General features: G+C 37.7%; 1 protein-coding gene across 17 annotated transcripts in view; it reads left to right on the top strand.

Annotated features, from left to right (window-relative positions):
• Positions 1 to 26,749, top strand: part of LOC145270991 (protein numb-like) — a 464,442-nt gene that overhangs the window by 127,078 nt on the left and 310,615 nt on the right. The window lies entirely within an intron of this gene.

Raw genomic sequence — 26,749 nt, 5'->3', positions numbered from 1 at the left:
TCCAGAACGATAAATGTTAAGGGGTCAAAATTGTGGTCAAAGTTAAAAAAAAAAAAAATTGGATCTCTGCAGTCTCTACCAAATTACTCAGCCAATTTTTGGTGTCAACATTTGAAATTTTACATAAAGTGTATTCAGACATAAGTTAAGCTTTTTAATCGGTTTTTGGGCGAAAATTTGGCTGCTAAGTTGTCAAAAAACAAATATATAACAAATGTTATCAAAGGCAAGATATGTTACTTTTCTACCTAACTGGATATGTTTTTAGTGTTTTTATTTAATGTAACATGTTTATTCAGCTCGAAAAACATACTGTGTTTACCGATGTATTGGAATATTCAAAATGGCGCCCGACTCTCTTTAACACGGTAAGTTTGGGAAAAGGTGCTATAGATATAAAACTAGACAAAATACTGTTAGAAACTTGCTCAATATATATTATCGTGACATAGGTTGACATATATTCGGTGTTTTTTTTAATAATATTTTGTCTAGTTGATTATTTATAACGCCTTTTCCCGAACTTATTGTGTTAAAGAGAGAGTCGGGCGCCATTTTGAATTTTCCAATACATCGGTAAACAATGTTTTTCGAGCTGAATAAACATGTTACATTGAATAAAAACACGAAAAATATATCCAGTTCTGTAGAAAAGTAACTTATCTTGCCTTTGATAACATTTATTTGTTATATATTTGTTTTTTGACAAATTTTTCGAATCTGTGTGTACAGTAATACAAACCCTATATATATATATATATATATATATATATATATATATATAATGTGTGTGTGTGTTGTCTTCTGTTGTAGCTATTGTGGCGCCGGTTATATTGATCTTTTCAAGAATCCATTGTGTCTCATGTCTATTATTCTCTCTGAGTGTGGCTATTACTAATGGCCGTGCCGGGGGGGGGGGAAATTATGAAATTATTTCTGATTATGAGTCATGATAAGTTCTCATAGAAATAAACACTTTGTTGTGTCCATGTTGAGATATACACTCAACTAGCAGGAGCCTTGTACCGGCATTGCCCAGTGAAAGTATGACATAAAACTAAATTTTTTTTTTGTTTGTTTTACACAGGAGTCACCACTTATCAAGGCCCAGAGGCCACTCGAGGATAAGGGTTAGTGAGTATGACTATAGCGTAGTAAACATAAGTAGTCGACATTTCCTCAAGTTAAGTTTAATTGTTGCCAGGTTTAAGTTTTAGAGATGATTGGTCGGATTACATGATTTTTATTTTACACAGGCATCAACACATTATCAAGGCCAAGAGGCCACTCGAGGATAAGGGTTAAATAGCGTACAGTAGAAATTGGACAATATAGTAATCAATTCGGTAAATTTGTTAACTTATATGGAACGGCTCATCAAGAATTTGTTTACATTAGACTTGAAGACAACCATATTGTAGTCAGCCGGAAAGCAGGAAAACGGAAGACAATTCCACAGGCGTGCAGTTCTAAGAAAGAAGCTTTGTTCATGGAATCTACGTTTAAGCTTAGCCACAGATAAAGAGTGGGGGGAATTATTGATAGTGTTTTCGATATATTCGGTAAAAATTAAAGAGGTAATAGTGTTTTGAATATATTCCGTAAAGAAACACCCCCCCTCCCACCACCATCACCACTATGACAACTGTGAAAACAAACTGTCAGCCTTGAATATTACTAATAGCCGTGCCGGGAAAAATTATGAAATTGACTTTTGATTATGATTTGATTGTTGTGTCCATGTTGAGATATGATGTCAACTAGCAGGAACCTTGGACCGGCATTGCCCAGTGTAAATCTGACACAAAACCAGAATATATTCGGTAAAAACCATCACCATCTGTGAAAACAAATTAAACTGTGTCTGTCAGCCTGGAAAAAAAATAGCGGGCACTGATGGCCGTGCCCAAAATGAAATCATCTGGCTTACACTGCCGGGCGTTGTCTGACAGTGGCAGCTAGCGGAAACCACTGGCTGTCATTGTCAGCACAGGGGTGGGGATGTTACACAAACACTGAGGAGATCTATCAAATTTTCCCTTAACTAAATAATAATCTTACACTGTTCCTAGTGAAAATGTGAGCAGCAGTAGCAAATAACAACCCCCCCCAAAAAAAAACAAAACAAACAGTTTATGTGAAATACTCAATCCTGATTGGTTAAAAACTCGATATTTGATTGGTTGTTGTGGTCTAACCTCAACCAGTCAAAAAATACTATCACTAATTTCTCCAACTCTTTATCTGTGCCTAAACCTAAACGTAGATTCCATGAGCAAAGCTTATTTCTTAGAACTGCACGCCTGTGGAATTGTTTTCCGTTTTCCTGCTTTCCAGCTGACTACAATATGGTTATCTTCAAGTCTCACGTAAACAGGTTCTTGATGAACCGTTCCATATAAGTTAAGAAATTTACCGAATTTCCATTACTATCGATTACTATATTCTCCAATTTCTACTGTACACTTTTTAACTCTTATCCTCGAGTGGCGTCCTGGCCTTGATAAGTGGTGATGCCTATGTAAAAAAAAAACAAACAAACAAAAAAAAAACAGTTGTCCTGGAAGCCAGCTGATCGATACTTAAGGGAAACTCAAAGACCCTCTTCAGGTGTGTCTTAGTTGTCGAACTCGGAAATGTTTCTGTCGAATTCGGGGAATTTGGACGCAGTTACGAGTAGAATCCTTTATTTACTTTATGGGGCCAGCATGCTTTTGTTCCGTCAGCCATGACTGGATAGAGGTCCTAAGTAATTTGCAATTGTATTTTTTTGGTCGCCCACACTGAGGATTGAACCTTCAACCTTCAGGAGAATATCACATTTTTACAATTGATTTTTCCAAGTACTCTAACCACTGCGCCATTGGTCCTGCCCGAGTTTGACAAGATACACCTGTAGAAGGTCGGAGGTTACATCGACCAAAACGTTGTAAGAATCACACTCAAGATGAGAACAGTAGTCGATGAATCCAAATAATACGAATAACCAATCCTCATCTCAAAAATTCAGAAACGTCAAAAGTATCATGTTCCAAAAATCAGGTAAATTGATCAAGTAAATCTCAAAAATTCAGAAACGTTAAAAGTATCATGTTCCAAAAATCAGATAAATTGATCAAGTAAATCTCAAAAATTCAGAAATGTTAAAAGTATCATGTTCCAAAAATCAGGTAAATTGATCAAGTAAATCTAAAAAATTCAGAAACGTTAAAAGTATCATGTTCCAAAAATCAGGTAAATTGATCAAGTAAATCTCAAAAATTCAGAAACGTTAAAAGTATCATGTTCCAAAAATCAGGTAAATTGATCAAGTAAATCTAAAAAAATTCAGAAACGTTAAACAGTTCATTACCGAAAAAGTATGAAACACAACTTGCGTTTTTGCCTCAAGATTTTTTTGTGGAAGTTCAAACGTCATTTGCATGTTTGTGCAAAACGAGAGAGCAGTTTCGACGCGATCTGCATGGTCCGAGGTTTGAGGGAGAATGATATGAACCGGATGTGGAAGTAGGCTGCATTGCCCCCTTGTGGCAAAGAATGACATTGCCAGAATTAAGGGGAGATAATTAAGTTCACTTTAATGTCACTAGTTTTGTGTTCGTGTGTACATTAATTTACAGAATGGATACAAGTATAATGCTAAACAGTTCATTATCGAAAGGTGTACATAAAACAATACTGTTTGCCGCAAGAGTCTTTTGCGTGGGTGCAAAACAAGACATTGGATTCGGCACGTCTGCATGATGCGAGGTCTGAGCGAGAAAGAGGAAGAACGATACAAACCGGATGTGACACAAGTCTAACGTAAATAAGTTCTTGATGAGCCGTTCCATATAAGTTATCAAATTTACCAAATTTTCATTACTAATGATTACTGTACACTCTTTAACCCTTATCCTTGAGTGGCCTCTTGGCCTTGATAATTGTGGTGATGCCTATGTAAAAAAAAAAAAAACAAAAAAAACCCCAATACTAATGATCACTACAATACTATCTCATTGATTACTGTACACGCAATTCAAAAGCCCTCTCTGCCCGACTTTAACACCATCTGAATTCGCCAAAATCGAATTCTCTCTTCTCCATCTCTTCTCCCCCTCCTCTCTTCTCCTTCTCCTCTCTTCCCCTTCTCTTCTTTTCTCTGTGTTCGAGGAATATATACATATCAACCCCATAACTTGGTTACACAATAACCCTTATCCCTGGCCTTGATAAGTGGTGACCTGCATGTAAAAAAAAAAAAGACGCTAGGCTGTATCGCCCCCCCCCCTTGTGGCAAAGAAAGGCATTGCCAGAATTAAAAGGGAGATAATTAAGTTTACCTTAATGTTACTCGTTTTGTATTTGTGTGTCTTTGTGTGTGGAACTTGGTTCCCGTAGCTTTACCGCAGTAGCATGCTCTCGTTCCGTCAGCCATGACTTGATAGAAATCCTAAGTAATTCGCAATTGCATTTTTTTGGTCGCCCACACCGAAGATTGAACCTTCAATGTTCAGGAGAAGATCACTTTTACAATTAAACCCTTCCCAAGTACTCCAACCATTATGCCATGGATCCTTGCAAGTGGTTAGAAGACTCAAGATGAGAACAGTAGTTCACAGGATCCAAATATTCCGAATAGCCATTTCTCATCTCAAATTAATTTTTCTAATTTATTGAACAAATACGTCATAGTATGTCTTTCTAATTTCAATGATATGAATTCATCTAGTCTGGTGGAACTTGGTTCCCATAAGTACTTTAATAGAATATTCAAATATTTATGTCTTATGTTGAGATCAAGTGTTAGCCCCTATACACCTGAAGAAGGTCGAAGATTACATCGACCAAAACGTGAAAATGACACTCAAGATGAGAACAAGTAGTTCAATGGATCCAAATAATACGATTAACCAATCCTCATCTCAAAAATTCAGAAACCCTTAATTACCATTGCTCCCAGGTCCACTCTGACCCGGAGTGGTAGTACCTGTTAGGGTCCCAACTATGGGTTAAATAGAAACCGACGTGAAAGCAACAAATATATTCTATTAAAAATTTTTTTCTTCAAAATCTTTGGATTCGGCATTAAATAACCCGAAAAGGGTTGATATGCCGTAAAACAAAAACAACCAACCAACCAACCAAATAATACAATTAACCAATCCTCTTCTCAAAAATTCAGAAACGTAATATTAAACAGTTCATTACCGAAAAGGTATACAAAAAACAGGCGCAAAACAGGAGAGCAGTTTCGACGCGAGCTGCATGGTCCTATGAAGGGGCCCCTTGGTTTCCGAGAACTTTGACTGAATCAAAATGAAGCATTCAAGTCATATATATTTGTGCATGTGCGATTCGATGAGACGATCAACAGTTTGCGAATATGATTAACTAAAATTTTTTTTTTTTTTCTTGACTCGAATAATAAATGCTAGAATTAATGCGATTCTCCTCCGGATATATTTGGCGCAATCGTGGAAGGCAATTATCGCAGTACAAATATAAATTAAAATCTTCGACTCTTTATGAAGAAATTGTTTCACATTTCGAAAGAATAAAACATCTTATTAAATTTTTTTGCTTGTTTTCATTTTTTGCAAATCAACGTCGACAAAACAGAATTGACTCAAATAATTCGGCTTTATTATCCTGAGGTTGTATGAAGTATTTTAATGTCTTCTCTTCTCCTTTCTCTTGCTTTGAATCTGTTGCTCTGTGTTTGTCTGTCTGTTGCTCTGTGTTTGTCTGTCTTTTGCTCTGTGTTTGTCTGTCTTTTGCTCTGTGTTTGTCTGTCTTTTGCTCTGTGTCTGTCTGTCTTTTGCTCTGTGTTTGTCTGTCTTTTGCTCTGTGTTTGTCTGTCTTTTGCTCTCTGTCTGTCTGTCTGTCTTTTGCTCTGTGTTTGTCTGTCTTTTGCTCTGTGTCTCTGTCTCTTGCTTTGTCTGTTGCTCTGTTTCTGTTTGTTGCTTTGTGTTTGTCGGTTGCTTGCTTTTGCTCTGTGTCTGTCTGTTGCTCTGTGTCTGTCGGTTTGTTGCTCTGTCTCTTGGTCCGTGCCTATCTCTTGGTCTGTGTCTGTCTGTTGCTTGCTCTTGCTCTGTGTGTCTGTCGGTTTGTTGCTGTCTCTTGGTCCGTGCCTATCTCTTGGTCTGTGTCTGTCTGTTGCTTGCTCTTGCTCTGTCTGTTGGTCCGTGTCTGTCTCTTGGTCCATGTCTGTCTGTTGCTCTGTGTCTGTCTGTTGCTCTCTCTTGCTGTGTCTGTTGCTCTGTGTCTGTCTGTTGCTCTCTCTTGCTGTGTCTGTTGCTCTGTGTCTGTCTGTTGCTCTCTCTTGCTATGTCTGTTGCTCTGTGTCTGTCTGTTGCTCTCTCTTGCTGTGTCTGTTGCTCTCTCTTGCTGTGTCTGTTGCTCTCTCTTGCTGTGTCTGTTGCTCTCTCTTGCTGTGTCTGTTGCTCTCTCTTGCTGTGTCTGTTGCTCTCTCTTGCTGTGTCTGTTGCTCTCTCTTGCTGTGTCTGTTGCTCTCTCTTGCTGTGTCTGTTGCTCTCTCTTGCTGTGTCTGTTGCTCTCTCTTGCTGTGTCTGTTGCTCTCTCTTGCTGTGTCTGTTACTCTCTCTTGCTGTGCCTGTTACTCTCTCTTACTGTGTCTGATGGTCTGTGCCTGTCTGTTACTCTCTCTTGCTCTCTCACTTGCTATGTCTGTCTGTTGCTCTCTCACTTGCTATGTCTGTCTGTTGCTCTCTCACTTGCTGTGTCTGTCTGTTGCTCTCTCACTTGCTGTGTCTGTCTGTTGCTCTCTCACTTGCTGTGTCTGTCTGTTGCTCTCTCACTTGCTGTGTCTTTCTGTTGTTCTCTCTTGCTGTGTCTGATGGTCTGTTTCATCAACATCTTTTTCTTACCAAATCATTTTCCATTCTTAAAAAAATACAAATTAGCCTGGAATCGTTGATTATATCAGAATCAGGAAAAATTGTTGGAATCGTCCCATTACTAGTGTGTGTGTGTGTGAGTATACATTAGAAGAATACAGATAACAAAATCAAGATATAATGCTATTAAACCTTGTGTCTAGAATCTTTATTCTAATCATAATAAAAATCAATTACATGATTTTGATTGTAGAAAATGCATAAAATTCATGATCAGTTAATTAGTTTAGAAGTGAATCTTATAAACATATGCATATACTGAACTATATATGCATATACTTGGTAGTAAGTTATAAAATATATATGGTAATTAAGCATTTCATCCACGCTAGGACTTATCAGGCTTATGCAAGAAGTTGTGGTTGTCTCACATTGTTGAGTTTTTAGTTAGCCAATCAGCTTTCTAGTTTCCACCGCACACTTCCTGATCAGCCAATGAGCAGGCACTTACAGGACAAAAGCCCAGTTGATCACCGGTTCACCCTTTTTTATGTGTGCTATTTTAGTGGGCAGCGTAGATATCTAGTGTTCTGACCTATTTTAAACTAGGTTAAATGTGTTTTTTTTATGTTAGTTTATATATATATATATATATATATATATATATATATATATAAATAATTTATGTATGTGCATGTTTATTTTATTTATTTATTTTCTATTGTTATTGTTAATTTTTAAATTATTTTGTATCGCTATCCTAAAGTAAAGTTTATCCTGTGAACACAGTTGTTCGCTATTTCTCTCTCTAATGGATGTTGGAGTTCTTTAAAGTATAGGATAGCAAATTTTTCATGAAGGCATAATCTACATGGATCGTCTAGGTCTCTACATGGGTTTTTGCTTGCCTTACTATTTTCCATTCGACTATCGGCAAACGTCCACTTTCTTTGAGTTCCCAGTATTTGTTTGGTAGAGTTGTTTTCATTCGGAGTTTTTTTTATTTTTGAACGTATTTTTGTAGTCATAATATCTGGTTTTGAAATCTAAGGAAGTCATACCTATGTAACATTTCTTGTTATTTGGGTTTTCTTTCGCAAATATTGTGGCCTGGTAAACTATGCTTTTGGTTAGACATTTATTTTGAAGTGGGTAAAGTGTGTGGGATCTGTAGTTGCATTTATAATAATATTGTCCCATCATTAATACATATATACTAGCAGGGTGCCCAACATTGCCCGGTCATAAAATACGCTTAAGTATGATACTTTAATTAATGCAGATTTTGTTTTTATTATTATACTAGCCTGGGTGCCCGGCGTTGCCCCTGGGTGTTTGGAGGTGTGTGTTTTTTTTTTTTTTTTTTTTTTACACAGTGATCACCACTTATCAAGGCCCGGAAGCCACTCAGGGATAAGGGTTATTGCAAGTACATTAAGTTAGTGAGGAGATTTGCTGAAGTGTTTACTTAAGGGGGCGGTTCATAAGGAATTTGTTAACATTGGACTTGAAGACATCCAAATTGTATTCCGGAGACCCCCCCCCCCCAAAGTGGTAATAGGCAAGCAGGCTCGAACCCGTACCGCTACAGTGCAAAAGAACGTGAAGAAAAGAAAAAAAAATGTGATGCCTTTGCTGTATCATCCATCGCCAAACCGAAAGTGGCAAAGGTTTAAATTAAGGCTAATTAATAGAAAAGAGGGGAAGACTTTCGAAAATATTGGCGAAAAAAGTGACCCCCTCCCTATAGAAAAGTGCCCAGTTGAGGGTGAAGGAATTAACGTCTTTAGTCAATTTTTTTTATATTTGTTGTCCGAAGGGTCGAGCTTCAAAAACGATACCTATCTCGTAAAAATCCGTCACCTCTGTCGAAAGTTGTAGGCAGACATACATACATACATTTAAACAGACAGATGAGATTTATATTAAAGATTAAGACATGTTTGCTGCAAGGCTAAAAATTAAAACATGAACCATTAGCTATTACGTTACACATGCATATTCATAATTCCATCATTCGACCTTCACCTGGAAAATTCTATTTCTTTGTCACACTTTTGCACTAAACTACAACATCCTCATATATACATATATATTGTAAGGCAACATTTTTTAACTCAAGCAAACATTGTTAAAAATAACAAGTCTGCTTAATTATAACAAGTTAATATGTATATGGTTATATGTATATATATATTCATGTGTATGATTATATGTAGTTAAGTATATGTATATGGTCATATATTCATATTCGTCAGGTGGTAACCGCGGCGGGATAGGAACTCCGAATCTCCTAACTGCATTCTCAGCAATCACTGCCATCCGTAGTTGTTGTTGTCTCACCACGTTTTTGGCCAAGTAAGCCTCTGGCTGGCTTTGGGTAGGATTGAAACCGCTATCTTCAGACAATTCTCATCTGGAACCGTATCAACTGCACCACGAGCCTCAAAGATGGCGAGACAAGTCCATTTAGTTGTTATCCAACGGCGTTTTTTTTTTTTTATAGTCCAATAACACCTGATCTTCTTGCTTGGATGGGTTTATCTGCTTGTATGCTAATGTCCCATAGAATTATTACGTCACCATTTATGCTGAATGCCAACATTGATATATTACATATGAAAGAGTCCGCTGTGGAATTTCCACATGTCCCGCGAGTTATTATTCTTATTATTATCATTATTGTTGTTGTTATTGTTGCTGTTGCTGGCGGCGGCGGCGGCGGCTCACAATGGGCTTTCTACACAAGTCAGCAAAGATCTCTTCTTGAATACAACCTGCAGTGTTCCCTAGAAGCTGAGTGACACAAGTCTCCCCAGATTTCCAGTACTCTCCACCTCTTTCGATAACATTTGCATTATCAAAACAGCCTCTTACCAATTACTATTTCCAGTACTACATTTTTCCATCCTTGGATACCCTTTACAATTGACTATATTATTGCAACAACCGTTTACCATTGATTTATACTTTGCAATAAGAATGTTTTTTTGTTTTTTTTACAAATACTTGGAATAATTTTTACATATGTGTTCTATTTTGGTTTTTCTATTTACCAACACCTTTAAAACAAGAAACGAACTAATTATTTTATAAAGTACGTCTTACACGTATTTCATTGAATAACCGAAGTCCACCAAACAATTCATCAGAGACAAACATATATTCCTCAGAAAATAATTTGAAATTATGTCTTTAATTTGTTTCAGTCATCTGAAAATCTTGTTTGGAAGATTAATAAGTCCTGAGTCTTGTTTAAAAGTTCCTGTCATTCGCCACATGGTTAACCCCCCCCCCAAAAAAAAAAACTCCACCATGTCCACACGTGCTTAAAAGTATCTCTCCACACTACATGCGTTTTTTCCCCTTTCCTTCTTCTTCCTCTGTTGTGACGTCACCTTGCGCCATGGCTTGGTCATTTGCACACGTGCAAGTGGTTTTGTTTAGTGTTGAGACAATTAATCGTAAAAATCAGAGCTTTTTGGAATCGGGGGAAATATTGGAATCGTCCCATCACTAGTTTTGTTACATATTTATATTACTTACGGTCCTGCATATGACCTTTTTTTTTTTTTTACATAGTGATCATCACTTATCAAGGCCCGGAAGCCACTCCGGGATAAGGGTTATTGCAAGTACATTACGTTAGTGTGGAGATTTGATGAAGTGCTTACTTAAGGGGGCGGTTCATTAGGAATTTGTTGACGTTGGACTTGAAGACATCCAAGTTGTAGTCCGGTGGGAAGCAGGCAGACGGAACAGAGTTCCACAGGCGTGCAGTTCTAAGAAAGAAGCTTTGTTCATGAAATCCACGTTTTGATTTAGGCACAGATATAGAGTGGGGGAAATTTTTCACAGTGGATTCAGCTCAACTCTCTCTGATGGTGAGACCCCAGCTTGCGGGCTTTGGGGAGTGTGGAGCCACCCTTTAATTACCATTGCTTCCAGGCCCACTCTGACCTGGAGTGATAGTACCTGTTAGGGTCCCAACTGTGGGTTAAATAGAAACCAACTTGAAAAAACAAAACAAATATATTCTATTAAAAATTTTTCTTCAAAATAACTACATTTGGCATAAAACAACCAACGTATATTACTGACAAAAATACACATTGCACTTGAGATAGAAAATATTAGTACCAACACTCCTGAACAAGGTTCAAAAGAGAGTCGCCAACCTGATAGGTTTTGAACTGTCATCTAGGCTTCAGCCTCTGTCCCATCGACGAAATGTTGCATCCCTCTGCCTGTTCTACAAATACTTTAATCGTTAATGCTCTGACGAACTGCAAGTACTTGTACCTCCTTGATGTGACTACCCCTGACAAACCCGACAAGCAACTAAGTCCCACCCCTTTACAGTAGAGATCCCTAGGTGCAAGAAAGCCTTTTACTCCAATAGTTTCTTCCCCAGAACTGCAAGTCTTTAAAAATCCCTTCCGAGATTCTGCTTTCTCAACTGTACTGACATGCAGAAGTTCAAGTGTAATGTGAACAAACATCTTTCTGCTCATCTCCCTTCATAATGCCCTCGCAAATTATGTCCCCGATAGTAGCCCCCTACTTCAAAATGGCACTTGCCTTGTTTTGGGGCGAAAATTGAATGATTAACCCCCCCCCCAAAAAAAAACCCTAATATTTATATAATATATATATATATTTTTTTTTTTAATCGTTTTTTAAACGTAAATAAATTTAATTAATGTCCCCGTACGTTGGCACATTAAATAAGTTCCCCAATAGAACTCTTTATTTTCGTTACAATATTATTTAGGTTGCTATCGATTTACTCCTGAAGAGATGATAGCCGAAAGAGCTCTCGAGAAACTTCCGCCTAGTATTTTATTTAAAACCATATACAAATTCTGTACCTCTAAACATTTATTTATTTATATATATATATATATATATATATATATATATATATATATATATATATATAATGTGTGTGTGTATCTGTGTGGGTTTAGAGATTTGTAAAGAATTTAGTACGGAATCGGGAATTGTATCAGAATCGGGGGGGGGGGGATATTAAAATCGTCCCATCATTAGTTTTGTTACATACTTACATTACTGACAAATACACATTGGCCTTTATTATAGAGCAAAGTATTTGTTGATTGAAGTGTCTCCCAGCTTTTTTGTCTCTTACTCTGATGATCAAGACTGTTCGCTCTGTATCCTATTTCAATGTTGGTTCTTGTATCAAAACAAAAAAATCTTAATCAACATAAAGAGAAAAGACACCTGTTTAATTAGATGCGTTCGTGAAGAGAGAGTTAAGAGATCAACTCTCATGAGATTGTCTGTGAAATGATTAGCAAAAAAAAAAAAAAAAAAAAAAATTTTAACTCATTTGTGTGTCAGCCATTTTCATAGTTTTTTAATAGATCGAGTATTCGTTCTTCAGCTTCCCATCCAAATGATCTCCGTCTACTGAATTCAGAATGATTGGTGTTTTTTTTTTTTAACACTGGAATCACCACTTATCAAGGCTCGGGGGCCACTCGAGGATAAGGGTTAATGAGTATACATTAGTCAATGTGATTATAGCGTAGTAAACATAAGCAGTTGGAATTTTATAAATTGGATTACTTAGGGGGACGGTCCATCAAGAACTTGTTTACATTGGACTTGAAGACAATCAGATTGGTTTAGGCAGAGATAAAGAGTGGGGAAATTGATAGTGGTTTTGGCTAGATGCGTGTTTTTTTGTGAAAGTTTGGCGAGGGGGGGAACCATAGATTGAAGCTCAGATGAGTTGGAGGTATTTTAAACTGACCATCTCTCTCTCTTTGTCTGTCTATCTACACAGACTTTCCCATTGAATCCTGACATCTGGAATCCACACGGATGCTTTGTTTATGGATTTGTTGGCGAAGGCTTTGTGTAGAACCATGCACGATTTTTGGAACCACTGCTAACCTTATTCAGTGCAAATGATTGCCACAAGACAGTAAATCTCAGCTTTTACATCAGTGTTTTTCATCTTCTAGATGGATACATATTTTAACGAAGACAGAGGGTACATATTTTCTGGTGGTTTTAAACCCAACCCCAAATACTAACATGGAAATTTATCCCGGTGCAATGTATACAGCGCCTAATATGCCCAAATGGTCAACCATCTGGCACTGACCAGACTCCTCATTAACTTTGATGATCTTATGAGAACGGGTGTGTCAAACGTAATATATATATATATTATATATATATATATATATATATATATATACACTAGCAAAAGTACCCGTTGTTGACTGGGTTCAAAAACAGCCTACAAAAAATGGACTCTGATTTATAAAAGTATGACACGTTATGAAAAGGAAGGGTTGTAAAGAGATAGCTTCGAATTTGGGGGTATCAAAACCAAAGCAAAATATGATGAAAGTAAAAACAAAATAGATAAACCCCATAATTTATTATACCATACCTGTTCACACTGAAACACTTATCACAATATTCTGTGGATCTATATTAAAAAAAACCTTGTTAAACTTTGTGACATATTTCCATTCTATGGAGGTCAGGTGCGAACGAACACACCATAATTTTATTATACCATATTTCTTCAAACTGAAACATAATTATGAAAGTATACTTACGCAGATAGATATGAAAAGTCTTTATTAAAGTTTGTGCCTATTTCCATTCTATAGAGGCCAGGTGCGAACGCAGACCCCACAATTTTATTATACCATCCCTATTTAAGTTAAAACTTACTTATCAAAGTATTATTATGTACATCTATATCAAAAACCCTTGTAACCGTTTTTTTAATTCTTAAATTATTTATTTCCATACTTTGTGAACCAGGAGCGAACGCCGATCCGAAAAATTTTAATGAACCACCGTTCTGCCAGATCAAACATACCCATTCCTGTGTCTCGATACATCTATCATATGTAATCAGTTTTTTAAAATAGTCAACCATATAGAAGCCTATTCGTGACCACACACACACACACACACACACACACAGACATTCAGCTTTATATTATAGATATATATATATATGTGTATATATATATATATATATGCGTGAGAAGAAAAGGGTACATTGATCAATAGAGGCGAAGTATAACTATTTCAGAATTTTGTAATATCTATGTTTATATTGTTGTTTTTTTTTTTTTATTTCTTTGTTCTCTGAAACTCAAAACGAAAAAAAAGGGTCGATTTTTGAGTACTTTAAGAGTCACAATAATCATTTTTTTTTTAAATTTTAATTTGACTTAATTTCACTTTAATTTGCCTCTGCGGTAAACTACAACAGCACAAACTCATTTCAAGTGCAAAAATAAATCTAACCTTCCAAATTTCTGTTTCCTCATATAAGGCCAAGCTGCTCATGTGACAAGGAAAGAACCTCGCAAATGAACACGTATGAAAGCGACACAATGTTCACCGATCCAAGTTATGACAACAGGACCATTGCCAGCACCCTCAAAATGTAAATCTGGACAGTTGAACGCTTGAGGGCACAGGTCTACAAAGTTTCTGGCTACGATTATGGTCTTTAGTGAGGTTTCAAGTGAGGGCCACATCATGCCACCTCACATCTTTGAAGTCGGCTTAAAAGTCAACACCAAAGTGTACCTGGTTGTTGGTTGGTTGTTTTTGTTTTACGACATATCAACCCTTTTCGGGTTATTTAATGCCGAATCCAAAGATTTTGAAGGAGAAATTTTTAATAGAATATATTTGTTGTTTTCAAGTCGGTTTCTATTCAACCCATAGTTGGAACCCTAACAGGTACTACCACTCCAGGTCAGAGTGGACCTGGGAGTAATGGTAATTAAAGGGTGGCTCACCACTCCCCAAAGCCCGCAAGCTGGGGCCTCACCACTGGATATAGTTTAAGGTCATATTCAGGACCCAAAGTGTACCTGGATATGCTAAAGAGTGTGGTGATCCCCTGGTGCAATCAGGTGGCCGCTGGCAGACCGTGGATATGACAGCAGAACTCTACGCCAGACCGCAAGTCCAAAGAGACCCAGGCTTGGCTTCAGAATGAGTGCTATGACTTCGTACCCTTCTCTCACTGCCCCCTTCCTCCCCTAACCCGCTGGACTACTTTGTTTGGTCATATATCAAGAACATCACCAACATGACCTCCCACAACAGCAAAGCCAGCTTAAGCACTGCCATCTGCAGAGTATTTGCTGAGCTCTCGATGGTGCTTGTTGAAAAGGCATGCTCCCAGTTCCGGACCTGTATTGAGGTGGTGATTGAGGCTGAAGACGGCTACATTGAATAGATGTCAGCTCTACTACATAAATCAAGTTAGTTGAATTGAATAAATAAAAGTTAAAAAAATAAAGCTGTAGTGTTTTTTTTTTTTCTTCTTTAGGGAGACACTTTTCCCTGTAAGGATGCCTCCAGAGCATTAATAGTAATCCCACTAATAATAATAGATGTGGAAAATGTTATTGGTTTAATATTATTCTACCCCCTCCCCTTTAATATGTAGGTTTTTTTTTTTTTTTTTTTTTTTTTTTTTTTTACTGTTATTTCGTTGGCATGTTTAATTTTCTAAAAATAAAGCAGTCGCTTGTCTAGAAATCGTCATTCGCCGACCATTAGTCGTCGTCATCATCAGTGCAAATCGCGGCGGCAGCAGCAATAACCGATTCAAAGTATGTATCAGTGGTTGCCTAGTAATTACAACAGTTGTGTGTTTTTTTTATTATTTCTTGCCCCCCACCTCCCTTCTTTCTCCTTGTTTTGTAGTGCAGGGAGATGCGTTTCGAAATAGACCTCGCCTATAACCATTGGTCTGCATAATTATTATTGAACTAATGTTCAAATGCGTCAATTTCTTGTTTCGATTTGCACAAATTGGCTGCATATGAATTGGCTATTTGATCCTTCCTTCCTCTTTTAATCTCTCATTTTTTTTGTTTTTTTTTGTTTTCATTACTCTCTTTCTTACTCTCGTTTTCATTACTCCCTTTCTCCCTCTCTTTTTTGTTACTCCCTTTCTCCCTCTCTTTTTTGTTACTCCCTTTCTCCCTCTCTTTTTCGTTACTCCCTTTCTCCCTCTCTTTTTCGTTACTCTCTTTCTTCCTCTCTTTTTCGTTACTCTCTTTCTTCCTCTCTTTTTCGTTACTCTCTTTCTTCCTCTCTTTTTCGTTACTCTCTTTCTTCCTCTCTTTTTCGTTACTCCCCTTCTCCCGGTCTTTTTCGTTACTCCCCTTCTCCCGGTCTTTTTCGTTACTCTCTTTCTCCCTGTCTTTTTCGTTACTCTCTTTCTCCCTGTCTTTTTCGTTACTCTTTTTCTCCCTGTCTTTTTCGTTACTCTTTTTCTCCCTGTCTTTTTCGTTACTCTTTTTCTCCCTGTCTTTTTCGTTACTCTTTTTCTCCCTGTCTTTTTCGTTACTCTTTTTCTCCCTGTCTTTTTCGTTACTCTTTTTCTCCCTGTCTTTTTCGTTACTCTTTTTCTCCCTGTCTTTTTCGTTACTCTTTTTCTCCCTGTCTTTTTCGTTACTCTTTTTCTCCCTGTCTTTTTCGTTACTCTTTTTCTCCCCCTCTTTTTCGTTACTCTTTTTCTCCCCCTCTTTTTCGTTACTCTTTTTCTCCCCCTCTTTTTCGTTACTCTCTTTCTTCCTCTCTTTTTCGTTACTCTCTTTCTTCCTCTCTTTTTCGTTACTCTCTTTCTTCCTCTCTTTTTCGTTACTCCCCTTCTCCCGGTCTTTTTCGTTACTCCCCTTCTCCCTGTCTTTTTCGTTACTCTCTTTCTCCCTGTCTTTTTCGTTACTCTCTTTCTCCCTGTCTTTTTCGTTACTCTTTTTCTCCCTGTCTTTTTCGTTACTCTTTTTCTCCCTGTCTTTTTCGTTACTCTTTTTCTCCCTGTCTTTTTCGTTACTCTTTTTCTCCCTGTCTTTTTCGTTACTCTTTTTCTCCCTGTCTTTTTCGTTACTCTTTTTCTCCCTGTCTTTTTCGTTACTCTTTTTCTCCCTGTCTTTTTCGTTACTCTTTTTCTCCCTGTCTTTTTCGTTACTCTCTTTCTTCCTCTCTTTTTCGTTACTCTCTTTCTTCCTCTCTTTTTCGTTACTCTCTTTCTTCCTCTCTTTTTCGTTACTCTCTTTCTTCCTCTCTTTTTCGTTACTCCCCTTCTCCCGGTCTTTTTCGTTACTCCCCTTCTCCCGGTCTTTTTCGTTACTCTCTTTCTCCCTGTCTTTTTCGTTACTCTCTTTCTCCCTGTCTTTTTCGTTACTCTTTTTCTCCCTGTCTTTTTCGTTACTCTTTTTCTCCCTGTCTTTTTCGTTACTCTTTTTCTCCCTGTCTTTTTCGTTACTCTTTTTCTCCCTGTCTTTTTCGTTACTCTTTTTCTCCCTGTCTTTTTCGTTACTCTTTTTCTCCCTGTCTTTTTCGTTACTCTTTTTCTCCCTGTCTTTTTCGTTACTCTTTTTCTCCCTGTCTTTTTCGTTACTCTTTTTCTCCCTGTCTTTTTCGTTACTCTTTTTCTCCCTGTCTTTTTCGTTACTCTTTTTCTCCCCCTCTTTTTCGTTACTCTTTTTCTCCCCCTCTTTTTCGTTACTCTTTTTCTCCCCCTCTTTTTCGTTACTCTCTTTCGTAGATATTATAATTTAGACACTATATAAAAGGTTCCCCTCCACCAAAAAAAAAGCCTTTGCCGTACATACAAAAAAAAAAAAAAAAATGCACACACACACTAACACACATTTTGCCTTTTTTTTACATAGGCATCACCACTTATCAAGGCTTGAGACCACTCGAGGATAAGGGTTAAAGAGTGTACAATAGAAATCGAACAATATAGAAATCGTTAGTAATGGAAATTTGTTAACTTATATGGAACGGCTCATCAAAAACTTGTTTACGTTAGACTTGAAGACAACCATACTGTAGTCAGCTGGAAAGCAGGAAAACGGAAGACAATTCCATAGGCGTGCAGTTCTAAGAAATAAGCTTTGCTCACGGAATCTACGTTTAGGTTTAGGCACAGAGAAAGATAATATATATATATATATATATATATATATATATATATATATATATAGAGAGAGAGAGAGATTTAAACAGCTTTATTCTTTATTTTCCATTTTGTTTAGATTTAACCCCCCCCCCCACACACACACGCGCGCGTCCCCCCTCCCTCCCTGCTAATGAGTTGTACATTTGGAAGTAGATTTTAAATCTCTGATAAATATCGATTCAACTCTTCTCACTAAAAATATGAAACGCGAGAATGCAGTTCTTGTAGATGGATATTAGAGCGATTCAGATTCTAAACACGATCAAGAAAATTATTTTTATGTCCCCCCCCCTTAAAAAAACGAAGAAAACAAATATTGATTTTTTTTTTTCTTTTTCACCTGGACTCCTTTACTAATCAGAATGCGATTCATTTCTGAGCCGCAGTTTTGATTTTGATCGTGTGATTTTTGTATCACGTTACGCTTGTCATAATTCCTCTTGTAACGATACCAGAAAACGCGGAGAAATACGAGCTGCCATTTTCGATAAGAGCCGAAAAACGTTTTATTGAATGGAAGAGTTGTTCGAATTACAAACTGACCCACTTAAGTTGAAACCATTTAGCGTTAAAAATCATTTTTATGGTACTATCTTAGTCTGCCGATTAAATTTGAGGTACCTTCAATAAATTTCCAGACTTTTTTCATCTGAGCAGTTTTATTGATAGTACACGCATGAAACTCTAGTCTCCTTCAAAGTAATCTCCTCCGTCTGCAATGCATTGTTGTATTATTCCAACAACTTCTGGAAGACCCCATTGATTCCTCTTGTGTGAGCATGTCAATGACCCTAACACGCTTCAGAACTTATGTAGAACATGTTTATTTTTCATAATATTGCGTTGTAATTTTGCTTACAAACGTATTTTATACGTATTTTATTTTAAAATTTAAACAACGCTTCTATCACGAAAAACACAACTCCAACACTCATGCATATGTTATGTTAATTTTATTTATTTCATATTTTTATTTGAATAAATTCTGCATCCTTAAGATTCCCAAACTTCAAAGAAAATTGCAAGTTATACTAAAATTCCAAACTGAGTTATTTCCCTTGTTTAAGCTACATTTAAAAAAAAAAATAATAATGGCAGATCAATGGATCATGAAATCGTGAAAGTACATGTTTTATGTCTTCCATGGTTGTTGTCTCACCATGTTTTTGGCTTCACACAGTAAGCTAATCACTTCGGCATCTTCCGGCAGGTTACATAAGCTACCGAAATATGTCGGAGATGGAATCTTAAACTGGATAGGTCCTATAAAGTTAGAGGATTGCATCATAAATCAGATATTTGCGGGGGGGGGGTATTTTCGTGTTGTTTGCATATATTTTTTAAAATTTTTATTCTTGGAATTCTATTCAACTAGATAAGCTTTCAATCAATGTGTTCCGGGCAGAGATTTATCAGTTCACATCGCTGAATCCTGGGAAACAAAATTCTTGTAACTTTTTAAAATCCTTTTCTGCTTTCATTATTTTGCGGAATGTTGCCGTTATTTTGTAGGTTTTGTGAATACTTTCAAGAGATTGGATAGGCCTACAAAATTTAATGGCAAGCGCTCGTCTGAGCTCTCTCTGCCCCCCCCTCACCAATCTTTCACGATAAACACCCGTTTAGCTGAAACCACTATCAAAAATTTTCCCCACTCTATATCTGTGCCTAAATCAAAACGCGGATTCCATGAACAAAGCTTCTTTCTTAGAACTGCATGCCTGTGGAACTCTGTTCCGTCTGCCTGCTTCCCTCCGGACTACAACTTGGATGTCTTCAAGTCCAATGTTAACAAATTCCTAATGAACCGCCCCCTTAATAAACACTTCATCAAATCTCCACACTAACGTAATGTACTTGCAATAACCCTTATCCCTGAGTGGCTTCCGGGCCTTGATAAGTGGTGATCACTGTAAAAAAAAAAAAAAAAAGAGCTCCGTGGGTAACTCTGAGATATTACAATTTATAGATGAAATAAAAAGTTTTAAGTTGTGAACAGAGTGAGCGCTTCTCTGAAAGAAGCCTTATGTGGACATCGAGGAAAAGCGTACATACATACATACATACATACATTTTCGCTTTTATATATATATAGATTATATTGGACCCAATATATAGTAATGGTTTAAAAAGTTAAAAAAAAAAAAAAGAATGACTTGTGCACCACCACCGAAAATTGAAACCAAAACATTTAGCTTCAATTCCTTTAATATTAATGACTGAGCTATGGAGACATGTTTGCTGCAAGGCTAAAAATTAAAACATGAACCAATAACTATTATGTTACGTATGCCTATTTGTAATGCCGTTGTTCAACCTTCACCGGGCAAATTCCACTTTTTAATTTTCACACTTTTGCACTGATTTTCCCCTGCTAAAAACTTTCAACAGACACAACGAAAATTCACAAACCTGGTATCATATCGAAGCTCCATCCTTCGCTTGAAAAATATCGAAAAATTGGCTAAAAGCGTTCATTTTTTTCACCCCGAAATCGACAATTTTCGACGGGGGGGGGGTCAACAAAAAACGGTCCTCTCGTGACGACGACCGGTTCTACGCATGTGTCAGATGACGTCATGACCTGATTTACTTTAAATAGTTGAAAAACTGATTAAATTTCATGTACGTCGCGTTAGCTCAGTTGATTAGCGCGTTGGTTCATTATCTAAACGTTTTGGGTTCGAATCGTGGTGTGAGATGTCTTTTTTTTTTTTTTTCGATTTTTTAAATTTAAGTATTGAACCAGTGTTATTTAAGCCATTTTTCACGTAACATTCGTTTTTCTGTTTTTTTTTTTACTTTGCTTATCCGCCCCCGACCACACACCCAAAAACACCCGGGTACCCATCGATTTTTTAAATTTTAATATCGAAACAGGCTTATTTAAGCCATTTTTCTTTTTTGTTTTTTCGATTTTTACATTTAACATCGTTTGTTTGCCTTACGTTAGTTTTTTTTCGATGTTTTTATTACCCCGCCCCCGCTTAAGTTTTAACGTTGTTTTCTTTTTTTACTTCACTTATAACAAACAAACCTGGTCATTGACCTCATTTGCTGAATGTCGTAACGCTCGACGATTTTCGTGCGCGCACCTGTCAATTTGATTCTTACTTAAATAAATTCAAACATCTTTCAGTAACTCATTCTGGCTGGCCGATTTTATTTTCAAACTTCGCCTCAGGGTTTCGGGTTCGATCCTACCAACTCCCCCTCCCCCGGTTTCTTTTTCATTTAACAGCACACACACCTCCAAACACCCGGGAAACGCCGGGTACACCCGCTAGTTATATTGAAAAAAAAAACAAATATATTCTATTAAAAAGTTTTCTTCAAAATCTTTGTTTCGGCATTAAATAACCTGAAAAGGGTTGATATGCCGGAAAACAGAACCAACCAAAAAACAAAATGTGGCGACAATACTCCATACATGGGCGAATGGTGGCCTTGTAGAGATACAGGATATTTAGACAGCATTTTTTCATTCAAGCAAATATTAAATATTAAATGCCACGGAGACACTATTAAAAGTTCGAGTATTAAAATCAGCAAGTTCGTGGACACTGTTAACAAAGTCCGTCCAATACGAACTACGCAAGATATTTTAGAACGTTACTGCTTTTCTCGAATGCGATATCATTTATAGTTGGTTGAAGGGTTCTGATATATGACGCTTCAAGAATTTTTAATTTTTTAATATTATTTTTACGCGGTATAATTATTATATTATCATGGAGGACCTTTCCAAGATTGGAGGAGGGTCAGTTATGTTCTTTTATCAAATGTTTATATATAGGACTAGTATTATTGACCCTTTTATTCGTTTGTTTTTTTTGTTTTTTTTCTATCACGTTCGCTGTTTTTTTTTTTTTTTTTTTTTTCCGCTTCAAGAATTTTTAATTTTTTAATATTATTTTCATGTTGTATAATTATATTGAAAAAAAAAACAAACAAAAAAATATATTCTATTAAAAAAATGTTCTTCAAAATCTTTGGATTCGGCATTAAATAACCTGAAAAGGGTTGATATGCCGTAAAAAAAACAAAAAAAAACAAAAAAAAAAACAACTAATCAAATCCACGGTGCAACGGGTCCGTTTCTTTTGGGGACACCCTATACAACAATTTTAGAGATCCACAGCTTTCTACTCTAATAGCTTGTTTCCACAAACGGTTTGTCTATGTGACATTCCCTCTGCTTCCCTGACTCTTATGAATATTTAGCACGATGGAGTCGTAGAGGGCCTGTTAAGTGCAGCGACAGGCACACCCTCGGCAGTTTTTAGGTTCACTATCCAGAATAGCTGACACACATTTCATGATTATAATGGTGATAATGCTTGGGATAATATTCATGGGAAATTTAAATGGTTTTTACTCTGTTTTTGTTGGAGAAGGTGAGACGGGGACTGGTAGATTTAAATGTCTCCTAGTAACGAATTATTGGAAATAAAAAAGTGTCAGTTCGTTGATACACATCATGGATAGGAGTGTTCATTTTTTTTTTTTTTAGTTTACGTTTGGTTTTTATGTTTGGCTTATCTGTTACGGTTTAGACACTTCTTTCTTTTCTACTTTCTTCCGTCCTCTCTCAACTTTCCTCCTCCTTTTTCCTTATTTTTATCTTTGGTTTTCTCTTCCTTTTCTTTTCCTTCCTTTCCCATTTTCCTTCCTTTCCTCTTTTCCTTCCTTTCCCATTTTCCTTCCTTTCCCATTTTCCTTCCTTTCCCCTTTTCCTTCCTTTCCCCTTTTCCTTCCTTTCCCCTTTTCCTTCCTTTCCCATTTTCCTTCCTTTCCCATTTTCCTTCCTCTCCCCTTCTTTCCTTCCTCTCCCCTTCTTTTCCTTCCTCTCCCCGTCTTTTCCTTCCTCTCACCTTCTTTTCCTTCCTCTCACCTTCTTTTCCTTCCTCTCACCTTCTTTTCCTTCCTCTCACCTTCTTTTCCTTTCTCTCACCTTCTTTTCCTTTCTCTCACCTTCTTTTCCTTCCTCTCCCCTTCTTTTCCTTTCTCTCCCCTTCTTTTCCTTTCTCTCCCCTTCTTTTCCTTTCTCTCCCCTTCTTTTCCTTTCTCTCCCCTTCTTTTCCTTTCTCTCCCCTTCTTTTCCTTTCTCTCCCCTTCTTTTCCTTTCTCTCCCCTTCTTTTCCTTTCTCTCCCCTTCTTTTCCTTTCTCTCCCCTTTTTCTTTTTCTCTCCCCTTCTTTTCCTTTCTCTCCCCTTCTTTTCCTTTCTCTCCCCTTCTTTTCCTTCCTCTCCCCTTCTTTTCCTTCCTCTCCCCTTCTTTTCCTTCCTCTCCCCTTCCCCTTCTCCTTCCTTCCTTCCTCCCCTTCTCTTCCTTCCTCTCCCCTTCTCTTCCTTCCTCTCCCCTTCTCTTCCTTCCTCTCCCCTTCTCTTCCTTCCTCTCCCCTTCTCTTCCTTCCTCTCCCCTTCTCTTCCTTCCTCGCCCCTTCTCTTCCTTCCTCTCCCCTTCTCTTCCTTCCTCTCCCCTTCTCTTCCTTCCTCTCCCCTCCTCCTCCTCCTTCCTCTCCCCCTTCTCCTCCTCCTTCCTCTCCCCCTTCTCCTCCTCCTTCCTCTCCCCCTTCTCCTCCTCCTTCCTCTCCCCCTTCTCCTCCTCCTTCCTCCCCCCTTCTCCTCCTCCTTCCTCTCCCCCTTCTCCTCCTCCTTCCTCTCCCCCTTCTCCTCTTCCTTCCCCTCCTCCTCCTTCCTCTCTCCTCATCCTTCCTCTCTCCTCATCCTTCCTCTCTCCTCCTCCTTCCTCTCCTCCTCCTCCTCCCTCTCCTTCTCCTCCTCCTTCCTCTCCTCCTCCTCCTCCTTCCTCTCCCCCTCCTCCTCCTTCCTCTTCCCCTTCTCCTCCTCCTCCTCCTTCCTCTTCCCCTTCTCCTCCTCCTTCCTCTTCCCCTTCTCCTCCTCCTCCTTCCTCTCCCCCTTCTCCTCCTTCCTCTTCCCTCCTCTTCCCTCCTCATTCCTTCTCTTCCTTCCTCTCCCTTTCTTTTCTTTTGTTTCCCATTTCTTTTCATTCCTTTCCCTCCCTCTCATTTCCATTCCTCTCGCTTTTCTTTTCCTTCCTCTCCCTTTTCCTTCCTCTCCCTTTCTCTTCCTTTCTTTCCCCTTTTTTTTTCCGTCCTTTCTCCCCCTTTCTCTTTCTTTCTCCCCCTTTCTCTTTCTTTCTCCCCCTTTCTCTTTCTTTCTCCCCCTTTCTCTTTCTTTCTCTTTCTTTCTCCCCCTTTCTCTTTCTTTCTCCCCCTTTCTCTTTCTTTCTCCCCCTTTCTCTTTCTTTCTCCCCCTTTCTCTTCCTTTCTCCCCCTTTCTCTTCCTTTCTCCCCCTTTCTCTTCCTTTCTCCCCCTTTCTCTTCCTTTCTCCCCCTTTCTCTTCCTTTCTCCCCCTTCCCCCCTTTCTCTTCCTTTCTCCCCCCTTTCTCTTCCTTTCTCCCCCCTTTCTCTTCCTTTCTCCCCCCTTTCTCTTCCTTTCTCCCCCTTTCTCTTCCTTTCTCCCCCCTTTCTCTTCCTTTCTCCCCCTTTCTCTTCCTTTCTCCCCCCTTTCTCTTCCTTTCTCCCCCCTTTCTCTTCCTTTCTCCCCCCTTTCTCTTCCTTTCTCCCCCTTTCTCTTCCTTTCTCCCCCTTTCTCTTCCTTTCTCCCCCCCTTTCTCTTCCTTCCTTTCTCCCCCCCTTTCTCTTCCTTTCTCCCCCCCTTTCTCTTCCTTTCTCCCCCCCTTTCTCCCCCCCTTTCTCTTCCTTTCTCCCCCCTTTCTCTTCCTTTCTCCCCCCCTTTCTCTTCCTTTCTCCCCCCCCTTTCTCTTCCTTTCTCCCCCCCCTTTCTCTTCCTTTCTCCCCCCCTTTCTCTTCCTTTCTCCCCCCCTTTCTCTTCCTTTCTCCCCCCTTTCTCTTCCTTTCTCCCCCCCTTTCTCTTCCTTTCTCCCCCCTTTCTCTTCCTTTCTCCCCCCTTTCTCTTCCTTTCTCCCCCCTTTCTCTTCCTTTCTCCCCCCTTTCTCTTCCTTTCTCCCCCCTTTCTCTTCCTTTCTCCCCCCTTTCTCTTCCTTTCTCCCCCCTTTCTCTTCCTTTCTCCCCCCTTTCTCTTCCTTTCTCCCCCCTTTCTCTTCCTTTCTCCCCCTTTCTCTTCCTTTCTCCCCCCTTTCTCTTCCTTTCTCCCCCCTTTCTCTTCCTTTCTCCCCCCTTTCTCTTCCTTTCTCCCCCCTTTCTCTTCCTTTCTCCCCCCTTTCTCTTCCTTTCTCCCCCCTTTCTCTTCTTTTCTCCCCCCTTTCTCTTCCTTTCTCCCCCCTTTCTCTTCCTTTCTCCCCCCTTTCTCCCCCTTTCTCCCCTCTTTCTCTTTCTTTCTCCCCCTTTCTCCCCCTTTCTCCCCTCTTTCTCTTTCTTTCTCCCCTCTTTCTCTTTCTTTCTCCCTCTTTCTCTTTCTTTCTCCCCTCTTTCTCTTCCTTTCACTCTCCTTTCTCTTCCTTCCTCTCCTCTTTTCCATTCCTCTCCCCTTTCTTTTCCTTCTTTAGACAAAAAGTTATTTCTTGTGTACTACCCTTTCTCCCCCTCCCCCCATACATTCATATGAGGCCGTGGCCCCCAGTTTAGGAAGTTCATCCAATTTCAACCTTTTTTTTTTTGTTGCCATTATCTATCTGCATCCCTGACACTAAACTTGCCTCATATTACTTGTCCCAGAGTCTAGGACACTCACACTTTTAATAGCAAAATTAGACAAAGAAAGTTAGTGGAGCTGAGTCGGAGGGTCATCATCTTTTGACCGTAGTTGAGATGATGAAGTTCACATACTCGCACCAGATATTCTGGTCGTGCATGACTGCTTCCAGATCCTGCCTCTCAACATTGGCATTCTTTGCAATGACATCTGGGTATTTGACCATTCTATTTCAGAAGACATGATAGAACGCTCCTATCGCTCTTGGGATGTGTACACAACTGGCCAACTAGTAGATGGTCGGCAACAAAAAAAAGAAAAAAAAAAAAAAGAAAAGAAAAGAAAACCGGTTTTCGTCAAACGGAAATGGAATCATGTTGTCTTTTCTAAGGCGACAATTTTATCGTTCCACCTTGTATTTAAATTATCAAATGTTAATTGAATTCAAAGTTATCATTCCAGATTCTTTTAGAATGAATATTTTTTAAACATGAAAAACGGGTATATGGAAATCAATGAAGGTTAGGGTTACATTCGTTTGTTTGTTTGTTTCTCTTTTTTTCTTATTTTATGATATAACCAGAAATAAAAAATAAATAAATAAATAAACATAGTAAAAATCAACTTTTGTATTGGATTTTTAAACTTATAAATTGCAATTAAAATTTACACAAGGTTTACATTAAAAAAAAAATAATAAAAAATAAATAAATAAACAAACATAGTACAAATCAACTTTTGTATTATAAATTGCAATTAAAATTTACACAAGGTTTACATTAAAAAAAAACATAATAAAAAATAAATAAATAAACAAACATAGTAAAAATCAACTTTTGTATTATAAATTGCAATTAAAATTTACACAAGGTTTACATTAAAAAAAAAAATAATAAAAAATAAATAAATAAACAAACATAGTAAAAACCAACTTTTGTATTATAAATTGCAATTAAAATTTACACAAGGTTTACATTAAAAAAAAAATAATAAAAAATAAATAAATAAACAAACATAGTAAAAATCAACTTTTGTATTATAAATTGCAATTAAAATTTACACAAGGTTTACATTAAAAAAAACATAATAAAAAATAAATAAATAAACAAACATAGTAAAAATCAACTTTTGTATTATAAATTGCAATTAAAATTTACACAAGGTTTACATAAAAAAAAAAATAATAAAAAATAAATAAATAAACAAACATAGTAAAAACCAACTTTTGTATTATAAATTGCAATTAAAATTTACACAAGGTTTACAT

The sequence above is a fragment of the Euprymna scolopes genome, chromosome 46, assembly GCF_053919585.1.
Source record: "Euprymna scolopes isolate OS-2025 chromosome 46, ASM5391958v1, whole genome shotgun sequence".
NCBI classification, from domain to species: Eukaryota; Metazoa; Mollusca; class Cephalopoda; order Sepiida; family Sepiolidae; genus Euprymna; species Euprymna scolopes.
The sequence above is the reverse complement of the archived record's forward strand: the minus strand, read 5'-3'. Positions and strand labels throughout refer to the sequence as shown.